Source organism: Prionailurus viverrinus, chromosome D2, assembly GCF_022837055.1.
Source record: "Prionailurus viverrinus isolate Anna chromosome D2, UM_Priviv_1.0, whole genome shotgun sequence".
Classification (NCBI taxonomy): domain Eukaryota; kingdom Metazoa; phylum Chordata; class Mammalia; order Carnivora; family Felidae; genus Prionailurus; species Prionailurus viverrinus.
Window position 1 is genome coordinate 85,929,439 of NC_062571.1, and position 12,845 is coordinate 85,942,283.

Genomic DNA, 12,845 nt, shown 5'->3' on the forward strand with positions numbered 1-12,845 from the left:
GACACATTAGTTGTGGACAAGAAACGTGTCAACGATATAAAGATTTGCGTAAATCGGTAAAGCAATATTTTCCAGATCACCAATGAATGATGTTCTGTCAGTAAAAGATACATTCAGTGGGAGAAAAGAGACTACTGGGTTTTATAATAATGGATGGCTTTAGACTGCACGTAACAATCAACATTTGAGAAACTTTTGCTTGTCGAGTTTTGGTGCCGTTATCTGAAAGAGCAGTTAAATTCTCTTTATTCACATTGGTGTGAGATCTCAGTTTCTTCATGTACTTCAACTGAAACAACATAGGATGGGTAGAATGCAAAAGCAGATATGGGTTAAACCTTACTTGTTTATGCTGTTAGCTCCCTTTGGGTAGATTGCTATGTTTGGTTTGCTAATCTTCCGTTAGGAAGATAGTAAGAGCTTTATTGAAGTATGATTGACATATAATAAATTGTACATGTTTAAAGCCATATTTGCTAACTTTCCACATTTGTACAGATCTGTGGAAACATCACTGTAACTAAGATAATAAACATACAGTTATCCATATCCCTAGACCCCCACCTTCCTCACTTCCTGTACCCCCATTTCCAGGAAATTGTTGATTTGCTTTCTGTCACTATGGGATCATATTTTCTAGAATTTCATATTAATGGAAACACATAGTAGGTGTTTTTTGGCTTCTTTCATTAGGTACAGTTGTTTTGTGCTTCATCCTGGTTGTGAACATCAATAGTTCATTCCTTTTTATTAGTTAGCATTCTACTGCATGGATGTACCATTGTTTATTCATTTCCATGTTGATAGACATGGGTTGTTTCCGACTGGGGCTTTTACTAGTAAAACTTCTAGGAGCATTCACGTACAAGTCTTATAGTGGATATATTCTTTCATTTCTCCTTGGTGAGTATCTTGCACGGGAAAGGCTAGGTCATATGTGAGATTGATTCTAACATATTCACTTGTTCCTGTGGCTCCTTTAAGATATGTAATACTGTCATAATTGATCTCTTTATGGCCTTGTTTGCAAATTATATCACCTGTGTCAATTCTGGGTTGGCTTTGATTGATTTTTCTTCCCTTGTTAAGGTATACATTTCCTGTTTCTCTGCATGTTTGGTCATTTTTGGTCGGTTGCCAGACAATGTAAATTTTTAGCTTGTGGGATGAAGAATATTTTTGTATCCTATGAATACATTTGAATTTTGTCCTAGGACCTGATTAGTTTGCTTATACGTAGTTTGATCTTTTGACTCACTGTTAAGCTTTGTTGTCTGCATTTAGTGTAGCATTAGTTTTTCTGCAGTACAGAGTCAAGACGTCTCTTAGTAGTGTAATCAATGCCTCCCGAATTACAGGGTTTTCAACTCTGACTGTTGGGAACAGAGACTATCGCAGGCCCTGCTTGTGCACTGGGCACCATTCCCCCGAATCCTACCAGGTGGTCTCTCCTCAGGCTTACACACGTGCACTGGTCAGCATTCGACTGAGTATTTGGGAGGGACCCTCTGCTCATCTCCAGAGTTTTCTCCCTGTGAAACTCTCCTCTTTGATCCGCTGCCTTGGGAACGCTAGTTGCCTTGGTCTTCCCAAACTTTGAACTACATGTTCTCAATTCAGGGAGACTGTCTTGCTCTGACTGGGTTTCCTTTTCCTTCTCAGAGGCCTGGAAACTTCCTCAAGGGAGCAGCTAGGGCAATTGCGGGGCTTACCTCGTTTGTGTCTTCTCTGTATGGGTCACTGGTCTTTATCATCTAATGTCTAGTGTTTTGTGTACCACTGTTGCATATATCTGGTCTTTTTTTTTTTTTTTAAATTAAGTTATTTGAGGCAGGTGAGTAAGTCTGGTCCCTGTTGGTCCATATTGAGTTGAATTAGAATTTTCTCCGTTGAAGATTTTGCATCTATATGGCATGGGTGATACCGATTTGGAAGCTGTTCTTTTTTTCTACTCTCTTTGTTTGGTTTTGTTACCAGAGTATTGCTAGTTTCACAAAACAGTTTGAGAAGTGGTCTCCTTGTCTATTCTCCCCAATTTCTTGGGGAAGGGGGCAAGATTTGTGTTATTTTCTTTTCTATGTTTGATAGAATTAATTAGCAGAGGTGTCTTGTATTGGCATTTTCTTTATGGGGGATATTCTTTTTATGAGTTGAATTTCTTTAACGTACAGAACTGTGGCATTTTCCATTTTTTTCTTGAGTCAGTTTGGTAATTTTTATCTTTTAAGGAATTTGTCTATTTTGTCTAAGCTTTTGATGTTTTGGCCTAAAGTAGTTAGTGTCATTACTTTATTATCCTTATAACATTTACAGGCTTTGTGGTGATGGTGATGTCCCGCTTTTTTTCCTGATAGTGGTAATGTGGGTACTTCTAAGTGGCTCTTTTTTTTTTTTTTTTTTTTTTTTATTTTTGGGACAGAGAGAGACAGCGCATGAACGGGGGAGGGGCAGAGAGAGAGGGAGACGCAGAATCAGAAACAGGGTCCAGGCTCTGAGCCATCAGCCCAGAGCCCGATGCGGGGCTCGAACTCACAGACCGCGAGATCGTGACCTGGCTGAAGTCGGACGCTTAACCGACTGCGCCACCCAGGTGCCCCTAAGTGGCTCTTTTTATTTTATTTTACTTTTTTAAAGAATTTTGTTTAAAGTTTATTCGTTTCCAGGGAGACAGAGAGAGCGAACGGGGGAGGGGCAGAGAGAGGAAGAGAGAGAATCCCAAGCAGGCTCTGCACTGTCAGCACAGAGCCGGATGCAGGGCCCAAACCCATGAAAGGTGAGACCGTGAGCCAAGCTGAAACCAAGAGTCAGATGCTTAACCGACTGAGCCACCCAGGTGTCCCTATTTTTTTATTTTATATTTAAATTTTAAAAAATGTTTATTTATTTTTGAGAGACAGATCATGAGTAACAAGGGTCAGAGAGAGAGGGAGACACTGAATCCGAAGCAGACTCCAGGCTCTGAGCTGTCAGCACAGAGCCCAACGCAGGGCTTGAACCCACAAACCGTGAGATCACGACCTGAGCTGATGTTGGACGCTAACCAACCGAGCCACCCAGGTGCCTCTAAATGACACTTTTTAAACGATTTTCTTTTCTTATTTCCCCTCCCTCCCTTCCTCTCTTTCTTTTGCAATTTGAATATTGTGTGTTTTGGCTTGTGTTTTTGTTTTTTTGTTTTTTTTTTTTAGTGTGTGTATATTTATCCTTTGTGGTTTTATTAATGTTTATATTTTATTTTTGAGAGACAGAGAGAAAGAAAGAGAGAGCACGAGCAGGGAAGGGGCAGAGAGAAAGGGGGACAGAGGATCTGAAGCAGGCTCCGTACTAACCACAGAGAGCCTCAGGTGGGGCTCGGGGCGCCAACTCATGAGCCATGAGATCGTGACCTGAGGCAAAGTCAGACAGATGCTCAACTGACTGAGCCCCCCTGCCCAGCGCCCCCGTCCTTTGCTTTTTTTGAGGGGAACCTTTCAAAAAAAGGCTGATTCTTGGAACCAGGCATTTGTTGTTATCCAATTTGGAAAACAGTCAACCCCTCTTTCCTTAAATAATCTTTTCTGCCTTCCTCCTCCTTTGCTCCTAAAATTACACACATCTTAGACCTCCTGATATTGTCCCATAGGTTCCTGGGGCTCAGCTCATTTTGTTTAATTTTTCTCTCCTGCATCAGTTTGTGTGGTTTCTACTGGTGTATGTTCAAGTTTACTGATAATCTCCTCTATACTCACTCCCCAATTTGCTTTTCAATTCAGGCAGTCAGTCTTCCTTCCTTCCTTCCTTCCTTCCTTCCTTCCTTCCTTCCTTCCTTCCTCTGTATGGTTTAGGCTGGAGGTTTTATTTTGTTCATTTTTTTTATTTGGTTCATTTTTCTATCTTCTTACTATGTTTATATTTTCATTTCAATGCTTGATCCTATTTATAATAGAACTTCTAGGTTTTACTGCTGATTCCACCATCTCTGTAATTTCTTGGTTGGTTTCTGTTCGCTGATCTTCTTTAATGGGTTACATTATTCTGCATTTTCACTGTCCAGTAACTCTTTGACTGAATACCTGGCAATTAAAAAAATTTTTTTTAAATGGTTATTTATTTTTGAGAGAGAGAGAGAGACAGAGTGTGAACGGTGGAGGGATAGAAAGAGAAGGAGACACAGAATCCAAAGCAGGCTCCAGGCTCTGAGCTGTCAGCTGAGAGTCCGATGCCAGGCTCAAACTCACCAACCATGAGATCATGGCCTGAGCTGAAGTCAGATGCTTAACCGACTGAGCCACCCAGGCGCACCTGAATAGCTGGCAATTTAAATATCACATTGTTGAGTGCGGATTTTGTTGTTTTCCTTTCAAGAGTGTTGGACTGTCTTCTGGCAAGCAATCAAGTTACTTTTCACTCAGTGTTATTCCTTTAGGGCTTGTTCCTAAGTATCACTGGGGGTAGGTTTGGAGGGGCCTTGACTCCATGGCCAGGTGGGCCCTACAACTGAGGGGTCATGCCTCATGTCCAGTGAGGTCTCTCTGGCCCTTTAGAACTTGAGTGGTCCCTGCCGTCCAGGTGAACTCTGAGAATACTTCATTGTACCGATGCCCTGCCAAGTGGAGTTTTCCCCGCGTCTGTGCTGTTTGCTACTTTGTAGCGGTGCCTGTGGCCCAGGAAACCTGTTCCACCTATTGTGTTGTGTTCTCCAGCTGTGTATGAGATAGCAGGTTCTGTATCCGCTTCCCCATCGTGGGAACAAGTGCAAGCCCTCGTTCAGTGTTCTTAGCGGTCTCCTTCTCAACCTAACTGAGTTTCATGCCTTCCTACATCAATAATGGAGGGAATAAAGCACAAGACACACAAACAATTTAAAAACTAAGCTTTAAGAATCAGAAGGAATTCTAGAAAATGAGAGATTTTCAAATCCTATGATGTCCTTAAGTGTTACATAATTTTGCCAAACTTGTTGACATGTATTTGGAAGCCTGGTTGGCGGCTTCATAGTAAAAGCACATGACTCACAGTATCCTCGGGGAAGCTTTGTTCTTGCCACAGAGGTGAAAGGCCTGCAACACTTCTCATAAAACAATGCGGCGGCAGCCAAGATGCATCTCTGTTGGCAAATACTGTTGGAAGATACATAGAAGACGCTGATGAATATTTGACCAAACAAGAACGGACCAGAGGACACATTCTGTGGGAGGTGCCCTGTGCAGGTGCGTGAAACTCGGATGATTCTTGAGCTCTGATATTTACGACATTCAGCTTTAATTTAGACGTCCATGAAGAACTCGTTCTCTTGAGGGAAGAAAAGAAAGATGTTCAGGAGAAGGTGTGTATTCAGTAAGTGTCTTTCTAATGGAAATAATGTTTTGGGAAAGTCATTAGAATCCTGGCTCCAGACGGAGGGGTAGCTTGGACTAGTAGCCAGCAGCAGGGGGTCCTGGGCCAAGCCGCGGGGACTGGGCGGCGCATCTGGGGTGTTTGCCTTTTTGTTTAATGGGCGTCGGGTCCTGTACCTCGGTTCGGCTCAAGCAGTTGATTCTTCATGTTCGCCCCGCGAGCGTCTGGACTGCGTGGTGGAGAGGCACGTGGGGGGTGTGAGGAGCTCACAGAGGAACAGGGGCTTTGGGTAATCTGTGGGATGACGGCTCTGTAGACAGGTGGCCTGGGCTGCTGGCTGAACCCGGAGAGGGGCTTCTTACTCAGTCTGTCACCCTGGAACTGAAAGGGAGCAGGGGTGGGTCAAGGGGTGTGTGCTGGGGCCTGGGACTCACAGGCCAGGTGTGTTGGGGTACCTGGATGGCGGCAGGTCAGGTCACACACAGAAGAGATGAAACCAGGGAGGCCGTGGGTGGGCCAGGGCCCAAGGAGGCTCATTTGCTGCACAACGGGCTTTCTTCTGCCATCGGGGTGGCCGGGGGTGGGGGGTGTTGCTGACAGGAACCTGTAGGAGTGGAGCAGATGTGTCTGTTCTAGAAGGATCTCTGTGTGAGTGAGAGTCGTTGCTGCAGGCTGGGAGCAGCCGTGGGACTCAGAGGGAGGGGGCAGGTGGGTCTTCAGGGATGGTGTTAGAGGTTAACTGTGTCTCCACAAAAGATGCTGAAGTCCTAACCCCAGAACCTGTGAATGGGATCTTATTTGGAAATAGGGTCTTTGTAGATGATCGGGTTAAGGTGAGGCCATCAGGCTGGGTCCCAACCCAGTCTCCCCCATACAAAGGAGGAAATCTGGTCACAGAGACAGAAGATGATGTGAAGGCAGCCATTTAGACACCACGGGATGTCTGAGGCCACCAGAGGCCAGGAGGGGGGCCTGAAACAGATTCTTGTCACGGCCCCAGAAGGAACCAGGCCTGCCAATGGCCTCCCCTCTGATGTCTGGCCTCTGACGTGTGTGCTGTTGAAGCTCCCAGTCTGTGGTCTTTGTTACAGCAGCTGGGCTGACTCATACTAGCATGTGAAGGATGTGTGTGTGGTCAAGAGCAGCCAGGCGGAGGGCTGTGGCCCTCGTGGAGGTGCGGACCAGGAAGAAGGAACGGGTTTGGGGAGATGCTGAGCTCCATTTGGGGCAGTGCCAGTGTGAGGGGGTTACTGAGCAGAGAACCCCACCGGCGTTGGCTGTCCAGGTCTGGAAATGGGCCTGTGGCATAATGAGGCTGGAGGGGCCCCGTGGGGTCCTGCCTTGGGGAGCGCACATGGCATGCACAGGGGAGGGCTGCCTGGGACAAAGTGCGTGGCACCCTTGAGGGAGGGTTTGGGAGGGAGGGTTGGGGGAGGGGGAGAGAATGAAGTTCTAAGAAGAGCGAGGGGTCAGGGGCATAGTCTGAGCGAAAAGCATCCAAGAGTCCACTGGCCGTACACTTGGTGGGGCAGGGGGGCACTTTGTGAGCAGCTGAGTGAAGAGCTGGGACCCAGAGCAGCCTGCTGGCTAACAGCGACCTTTCCCTCAACTTGGACTCCCAGGACATGGGGCCTGGAGCTCTCGGAGTCCAGGTGGCCCGCCTTGGTCTGTCCTGGGCTCTCTGGTCCCCTTGAGATGTGGTCTGAGAACCCAGCCAGGCCTCCTGCTGGACCCGCTCACACTGGACACTTGGTTTCAACATGCAAGTTTGTATACATACGATCAAACTTGTCCTGTCAGCCTGGATGGGGGGCTGGACCTGCCCCAGAAACACCCAGAACCTGGGGGGCGTGGGGGGTGCCTAGCGAGTGTCACGGGTGGGGCATCCCCGGGTGGAGATGTCCCCCCTACACCTAGTCTGGGCGGTAGATCCACGAGCTGTGGCCCTTCCTCAGCCCTGGGCCAGCCCCGTCACTCCGGCTGCTTTGTGCCTTCCTGGGTCAAACCTGCTTGGACAGGCACGACCGCGGCGGTCCCGGCTCATTTCTCCGCCACGCTTGTGTCTGGCCTGCGGCGCCGGCACGGGGCTCGTCACAGGCAGAGAAAATTAGCTGGCGCTGCAACTGGGGTGTGAAACCCAGTCACAGAAATAATGGTGCCCCGAAGACAGGAGCCTGGAGACTGAGGGATACAGGAACATTCTTCAGCCACCAGTGCTAAGGGGAAGGGGGAGTTGAGGCAGGCGAGAGCGCTGAGCGTGGAGGGAGCCTGTTCCCCCAGCCAGAGGCTGCTCAGTTGGGGGCAGCAGAGCCCTCCTGCGGGGAGCTCCAGTGGGGGGGCTCTGCCAGTCCTCCCCCACCATGTCCCATGCTCACGTGCTCCTGGACATGGCCAGCACTGGAGCAGCAGGAACGCCAGACCCTTCCCCGGCTCGGTGCTGCCCTCTGCCGGGGAGCCCTCCGGCCTGGCCACTGTCCCCTGAGTCCCTCAGGTTTTCTGTTTCAGAAACTGGCTGCCCCCATTTCCCAGCTGACAGAGCTCTGGGATTGTGGCCCCTGTGAGTCCCTCAAAACGTTCATTTATTTTCTCCCATACAATGGCAGAATTTTAAAAACGTATTTAAGTTTAATATTTTTATCTGAAAAACAAAGGTGTCTTCCTGGAAACCAAATTTCATTATGGCGGTGGAAAAAGCTATTTCAAAAGCATTTTGCAAACCCCGTTTTGTTTTATTTCATGTTACTTTCTCAACTGAGGATTAATTTATAATTAAAATGTTTTTGGAAGAGATGTAGCCTGGGTGGTTTTATGTTACTTAGAAGTGAGCAGAATTAGGGGAAAATGATTATTGATTTGGGGCTCCTGTGACCACATTATTATTTGATTAAATGACTAATGGCATGAACTTTAAAAATTGATTTATTGATGTTCTACCTTCTTTTGGATTCTGCAAATATTTTTGCGATCAATAGGTTGATACAAACTCTGGACACTTACATTTTTCATGGTTTGGTGGAAATTGTGCACGGCCACCCCAGGATTTGGGAGAAACCATTTTCTTTTGTGAAGAGTGTAGGTTCCAGTTGATGGGAGGCCCCCTGGCCCTGTATTTGTTTCAATTAATATTAACGAAGGTTGGTGATTAATACATGGCTTGGAATACAGAGGGACGTGAGTTACTTAGACTCGTGGAGTATTTACCAGTCTGTGAAGTCAGTGGCATGGAAAACTGTGTGCTCTGGGAAAACAGAATGTGAAAGGCAACAGACAGTGCTGGGCTCCAAGCCAGCCCCGGGGTGACGTGTCCCAGTTCCGGTTCCGTAGCTGTGTGCTGCCTGCACCTGCACCCCGGAGTGCCCTGGGACGGCCAGGCAGTTTGCCTTCTTCCCTCCGGTGGGGGGGGGGGGGGGATGTCGGGAGAGCGAATGGTTTTCTTGATTTGCATCTCTTTCGTAGAGGGCTTAAGTGGCTTGTGCAGGTGGGTAGTTGGGCTGCAGGGACAGCGAGGCAGGTGGTCCCTGCGACTCCCTCGTTCATCCTTCACCCAGGGTCCAGCAGGTGCACCTTGTCTGCCCCTTCAGAAAGCCCACCATCTCCCTCCCCAGGGGTGAGCTTCAGAATTAGAATTGCATGCTTCTTGGGGTGCCCGGGTGGCTCAGTCGGTTGAGCGTCCTACTTCGGCTCAAGGTCATGATCTCACAGCTTGTGGGTTCGAGCCCCGCATCGGGCTCTGTGCTGACAGCTCGGAGCCTGGAGCCTGCTTCGGATTCTGTGTCTCCCTTTCTCTCTGCCCCTAACCCACTCACATTCTGTCTCTGTCTCTCTCAAAACTAAATAAACATTAAAAAAAATTAAAAACAAAAAAAGAATTGCATGCTTCTGGCCCTCAGGCTAACGCCAGGAATTCTGAGGCATGGTGGACGACTCCAGGTTGATGGAAATAATTAGGTTTAATTAACAAATTTCAGGAATAACTATTGGAAAACCCCGAGGGCTCCAGAGGAAAGCGTGGCAGTTTCCCGCGTGGAGCCCCCTCCTCCTGGCCGGTTTGTCGCAGGTAGATTATTAATGCCTTTTATCGCTTTGATAATAGAATCTTGTCTCCTTTGCTGTATTATCCTTTGATCATTGAAATGAAGCTTTGATCCTGTATTTCACTTATCACTGAAATGAGTCCTTGGACCTTTAGTGCCAGGAGGTAGATACCTTCAAAGAATCCTGCTTTTAGGGCAGGTTCCCCGAAGAAAGCTGAAGGTGAGTGGTGCTGTGGAGGAAGCCGCCCTCTGCACAGGGGAGTCCGGGTGTGGTGGGGGGCTGAGGGCTGTGGTGGGGGCCTGGAGCCACCTGCCTCCCGAGGCACCTTGCCTGTTTCCCTACAGTTTCCCAGCTGAGCTCGGCTCTGACTCCCTGGACTTAGCACGCCCCCCCCCTCCAAGGTAGAGAGAAAGGTCCCCCATGACGGCCCTCTCCTGAATGCCACCCCCACATCTGTCCGACTTGGCTATGAATCCCAGGGCTCCGATAATGCCCCTCGGCGTCCACTAGAAGGACCCATGGAGGTCGGGACAGCACGGTGCTCCCAATGGCCAGTGTATCTTGAAGGGTACAGTGATCAGCCAGATGTGGAGGTGCCTAGGGCGAGGTCTGGAGGGGTCCCGGGTACACCGCCTGTTCCCCAGCCAGGAAACAGGTTCCCAGAGAGTTTATGGGTGTCCACGTGCAACGGGATTGGGTACACCATGGACCACGTGACCGAAGCTCTGCCTCCACCCCTCCCCTCCGGGACCCACTGCAGAAAACTGGGTTCCTTTCCTGGAGCCCCGCCCCCGCCTGAAGCTCCCCGCTGAGCACACCCGAGTCACTCATTAGCATTACAAAGACTCCTATCACTCAAGATGTGTAAAGGAAGTTTGAAGCTGTGCACCAGAAATTGCTGGCACAGAACAAGAACTTTATTTATTTTTTATTTTTTGTTTTATTTTTGCGAGACAGAGAGCGGGCAGGGGAGGGGCAGAGAGAGAGCGAGATTCTCAAGCAGGCTCTGCACTGTCAGCGCTGAACCAGACTTGGGGCTCGACTCCTGAACCATGAGCTCGTGACCTGAGCGGAAGTCAAGAGTCAGATGATCAACCAGCGGAGCCACCCAGGCGCCCTCACATACCAAGTGCTTTCTTATCAAGCGGCGGGAACCCAGTCCCCCCTGTGCATTCATAGCTGATGGCCACGGCCAGCTCGAGTGACCCTGGCTGGGGGAGCAGCCCCCTTGATCTGGCTCAGTGCTGTGCTTCTGGGAGAGTCCCCATTCCCCCCACCCCACCCCCATCCCAGAATGTGGCTCTGGAGCTCAGAGTCCGGAGGCCCAGGTCTAGTCTGTGCCTGTTACCACAGTCTGCAGAGGTGGCTTCATGCTTCAGTTCACGCTTCCCACGCTTGGATGTAAAACACAGAACGAGCAAGAAACGGAAACACGGGAGTGACATTTCCTAGATATGACCTTGAAGGAGACTTTGGGGGAGGGGGAAATCTTTATTTGCTTCAAGATTTACACTTTGCTGTTGTAATCCGAACATCGCCAGGGAGTGTGCTTTGAGTTTCAAACGGAATTGTTGGACACCCCCCCCCCCCCACCGCGGCACACGGCCGAGCACATGTGAGCCAGCGCGTCCCTACACGCACCCCTCCCCCGCCCACATTACCTCCTGTGGCCAAATGTGGCGTCCCTCCCCCTCTCTCCAAGGCGGGGCCAGCACACCTGAGCCCACAGGTCAGATCCACTTGGTGCCTGTTTTTATGGGAAATAAATGGGAGCACAGCCACGCACGCTGTTTGTGTGTGTGGAGGCTGCTTTTGTGATGTTGAGGGCAGAGCCAGGAAGCGGGTAGGGGCGGTGACACTGCCCTTCAGGGAAGAGATTGCCAGACAACCCCCCCCCCCCCCCCCCCCGCACCACCACCGATGTCCTCTGCTGTCCCCCCGCAGCCCCCAGCGCTGGCCGGCGAATCCCTTCATGTCACCGCGTCCCGCAGACCTAGCCTGTGGCCTCTCTCTCTAAAGCCAACGTGGCTCATCAAGGTGTTTTGCTTAAAAGCAGACTGCTCTGAAGAGGGGCCGCGTTACTCCCTTAGGAGGAGGAGAAAGGCAGTCACTTTGGGTTTCGATTGCCTGTATTTCCTCTCCGTTACACTCGCAGTAAAGGCGAGCTCCTGGCAGGATTGGGCTGCCTCGGCGGAGTCTGATGAGGCAGGTGGCTCGCCCAGAGTCGGGTTCAGCTGGGACACAGAAACGCCCGGCGATCTGCCGTCTTCTCCTTGAATGATACCGACGTGGAGGCAAGAGAACAAGGTTCAGGGAGCCACAGAGGCCTGGGGATCATTTAATCCTTAATTCACGTTGTCCCGTTTTCACGTTTGCCTGCTCTTTCTGCCACAGCTGTAATAACATTGCCTTTGGCACCCACCCCCCCCACCGCCCAGCATGTCCCCTCCCAGTGTGCCCCCCCCTCCCAGCGTGCCCCCCCTCCCAGGGTGTCCCCTCCCAGCATGTCCTCTCCCAGTGTATCTCCTCCCAGCATGGCCTCTCCCAGGGTGTCCCCTCTCCCAGGGTGTCCCCTCCCAGGGTGTCCCCTCCCAGCATGTCCCCTCTCCCAGGGTGTCCCCTCCCAGCATGTCCTCTCCCAGTGTATCTCCTCCCAGCATGCCCTCTCCCAGGGTGTCCCCTCTCCCAGGGTGTCCCCTCTCCCAGGGTGTCCCCTCCCAGGGTGTCCCCTCCCAGCATGTCCTCTCCCAGGGTGTCCCCTCTCCCAGGGTGTCCCCTCCCAGCATGTCCCCTCTCCCAGGGTGTCCCCTCTCCCAGGGTGTCCCCTCCCAGCATGTCCCCTCTCCCAGGGTGTCCCCTCCCAGCATGTCCTCTCCCAGTGTATCTCCTCCCAGCATGCCCTCTCCCAGGGTGTCCCCTCTCCCAGGGTGTCCCCTCCCAGGGTGTCCCCTCCCAGCATGTCCCCTCTCCCAGGGTGTCCCCTCTCCCAGGGTGTCCTCTCCCAGTGTGCCCCCCCCAGGGTGTCCCCTCCCAGCATGTCCCCTCCCAGTGTATCTCCTCCCAGTGTGTGCCCTCTCCCAGGGTGTCCCCTCTCCCAGCATGTTCCCTCTCAGTGTGTCCCTCCCAGGGTGTCCCCTCCCAGCATGTCCCCTCCCAGTGTATCTCCTCCCAGTGTGTGCCCTCTCCCAGGGTGTCCCCTCTCCCAGCATGTCCCCTCTCAGTGTGTCCCTCCCAGGGTGTCCCCTCCCAGCATGTCCCCTCCCAGTGTATCTCCTCCCAGTGTGTGCCCTCTCCCAGGGTGTCCCCTCTCCCAGCATGTCCCCTCTCAGTGTGTCCCTCCCAGGGTGTCCCCTCCCAGCGTGTCCCCTCCCAGCATGCCCCCCTCCCAGGGTGTTCCCTCTCCCAGGGTGTCCCCTCCCAGCGTGCCCTCTCCCAGCGTGTCCCCTCTCAGCAGGTCCCTCCCAGGGTGTCCCCTCCCAGCATGTCCCCTCCCA

At 51.0% G+C, this 12,845-nt stretch overlaps 1 long non-coding RNA gene across 1 annotated transcript; it reads left to right on the top strand.

Moving 5' to 3' along the window:
* The first annotated feature begins 11,274 nt into the window (after nucleotides 1–11,274).
* On the top strand, nucleotides 11,275–11,716 carry LOC125147454 (uncharacterized). Its single transcript, XR_007145197.1, has 2 exons — nucleotides 11,275–11,388; nucleotides 11,507–11,716. It is a non-coding gene; the product is annotated as an uncharacterized LOC125147454 (long non-coding RNA).
* The last annotated feature ends 1,129 nt before the right edge of the window (nucleotides 11,717–12,845 follow it).